Source organism: Marmota marmota, unplaced genomic scaffold (genome assembly GCF_001458135.2).
Source record: "Marmota marmota marmota unplaced genomic scaffold, marMar, whole genome shotgun sequence".
Lineage (NCBI taxonomy): Eukaryota > Metazoa > Chordata > Mammalia > Rodentia > Sciuridae > Marmota > Marmota marmota.
Genome location: NW_026009905.1, coordinates 428 through 3,212, shown reverse-complemented (window position 1 = coordinate 3,212; position 2,785 = coordinate 428). Strand labels below are relative to the sequence as shown.

General features: G+C 34.1%; 1 long non-coding RNA gene across 1 annotated transcript; it reads left to right on the top strand.

The window, feature by feature from the left end:
* The first annotated feature begins 56 nt into the window (after window positions 1-56).
* LOC107134827 lies at window positions 57-2,088 on the top strand. Its single transcript, XR_001502476.2, has 2 exons — window positions 57-755; window positions 1,040-2,088. It is a non-coding gene; the product is annotated as an uncharacterized LOC107134827 (long non-coding RNA).
* The last annotated feature ends 697 nt before the right edge of the window (window positions 2,089-2,785 follow it).

Sequence of the window (2,785 nt, the reverse complement as noted above, 5' to 3'; positions counted from 1 at the left end):
TTTTTTTTTTGAAGAAAGGGCCCAGATGTCAATTCTTTTTTTGTGTTACCCACCCATCCGGTTTTTAAAACATACTTTTGTTTTTACTTCACTGCTTTTTTTTTCTTTCTTTCTTTTTTTTTTTTTTTTTAGAGTATCCTCAACTTTATAAGAATGGTATTTCATGAAGAGACTTCACTATCAGTTATCTTTGCCTCCTCTAAAAACTATTCCATGTCGTTAGATCATTCTAACACTTGAAATCCTCTACTTAAGCTTAGCAAAAACATTTTTTTCCCCTCAGAGGAAAGCAGTTTGCTGGATACATTTACGTAATTTTTAAAAAGTTATAAAATCAAGAGTTTTTAAAACAAGATTTCTGTGTAGCATACCCAGTAGTTACCCAACTCCAGTCATTTACCATTAGGGAAACAATTTTGCATTGCTTATCAATCAGTATGCAGGAAACCATTTTTTGTTTCATGCTCCAGCATTTCGTCCTTTAAAAGAAAAATTGAAACATTTTAATGAAGGGTATGTGCACGGGAGGATAGATAGTGCTGAGGGTGTGGTTTTTAGGTATTTTGTCATTTGGATTTTTTGGTCAGGATCCTTAATGTTTTGCATCAGCTTGGGCTTTTAAATTAGATGTGAAGTAAGACTTCTTTCTACATTTTTATAGTTAATTTAGTGAAAGATGTGAAAGTGAAAGCTTGTGAAAGATGCTGGGATTGGCAGCCCCGCAGACTGAAGTCCTCTGTTCATCCACAGAACAGGTACAGCACGGGCAAGATTTACCCACCCACCCTCAGCCCTGATCTGGAGGGACCACCAGTAGGGGTGGGAGGGTAATTCAGCTTCTGAGGCCCTTTCACTCCTTGGAGTCTTTGCTGAGGTGATTTACAAAGGTGACTACTGCAGTGAAATTTTTCTTAAAAAAAAAAAAAAAAGAAAAAAAAAATGGAAACACAATTAGGAACTAGATGGACATTTCCAGCTCATTTTTGAAAGACCAGTGAACAGCAGTCAGTAATTCTTGGTCTTCTTTTTCTTATTTCAGATCCAAAAAGCTAATCCAAGAATCTGATCAGCACCTGAAAGATGTAGAAAAAATTTTGCAGAATGACAAACGGTATCTAGTACTGGACTGTGTGCCAGAGGAGAGGCGTAAACTGATTGTGGCATATGTTGATGACCTGGATCGCCGGGGTCCACCACCACCTCCCACAGCATCAGAACCCACTAGACGATCAACAAAATAAATCCAAATACTCTTCCACAGGGTTATCTATTAATTCAAAACGCTTGCATGAGCCAATTTTCAGGTTTTTACATATATGTGCATTAGTCAACCTATTGGAAAATCATCTGACAACAGGAGAAGCATTTGCGAACAGTTTCTGAACAGAATATTTTGGATATATGCTTTTCTTTGTGTGGCATGACTGACATACATACTCAAATATAGGCTATCTCTAGTAAATCTAAAATACTGAAGCTAAAAAATCATCTTTTTATGAGGTGTGGAAGTCAGTGACTTGGTGACGTTCTTTCTAGCAGTGTTATTCATGCAAGACAAAAGAGCATTTGTGGTTTGAACTTGCAAGATTCAAATACCACAGACTCCCAAGAAAATTTAAGTTGGGGTTTGTTTTGATTTTTTTTTTTTTTAATGCGGGTAAAAGAGAAAACACTGAAAATTGAATTCTTCCAGAGGCTAAGAATATTATAATGGATATACTTTTACCTTTGTTTCTAAAGAACAGTTTAGTTTTATTTGTTCACTTATGTGCTTTGATTATTCCCTCTGAATTACAGGCCAAGTCTTGTTGTTTAGCCTAAGAGAAGATTTATTTAGTAATTTCTTCTCAGGTATGGAACCACATTCATAACTAACATGTTGACCAGAATAGAACTCCTGGTTAAATATATTTTATTCTCCATTAAGTGATCTTTATCAATATTCTGGATTAGACAACAAAATTACCTTTCTGGGTGTTCCCTGTAAACTATACTCCTGTTTGAATGTTAAACTTTTGTTTCTAAAGTTTAAGATGTTTGAATGTTCAGTTTATGTATTTGAACTACAATAAACCAATCCTTTTTATATATGTGGATTATATATGATTATTGTTACATAATTTATAAGAACTAATTTTATACCTGTTTTAAAAGAAACAGCAGGTGGAATTTGGCACAAAGAAAGTAATCTTTGAATCTTGACTATTACATAGTTTTTAAAATCTTGAATATGAATGCAGTATTTCCCAGTATAAAGAGAAGAAATTTGTACAGAACCATTTTTTTTGGATGCTGAAGTCCCTTAGTAATATTTATTGCTTACTAGAAAGAAGATGCTGATTTTTGTTTTGTTTTTCTTTGCTTTGCTTCTTTTCTGTTTGTTTGTTTGTTTTGCCATTTATAGAAACATTGATGGTTTGTTCCTTTTTGACGTTCTATCAATGTCATGCGTATCACACCATGAAACTTTGATTCTCAATTGCTTTTTCTAACTTTACCTTCCCAATCAAAAACAAAGTAGAACTATGTTATCCTTTCATAGTTTGCCAGTTTCTGAGTGCCACATGATTTTTCTTTCCTGTTAATTTCATACCTACTGATTACAACAAAAGCTAGAAAGAGGGAATTCAAACAGATCTGTATTTGTAAGTTATATGTATATAATTAGAGACACATGCACATCCATATTACTTGCTAAATAGCTTGGATCTATTAAGTGCTGTAGAAATTGTGTGAAGTCTGTAGAAACCTGGCACCAGTGGATCAAACTAAGGTCTTAATCTGA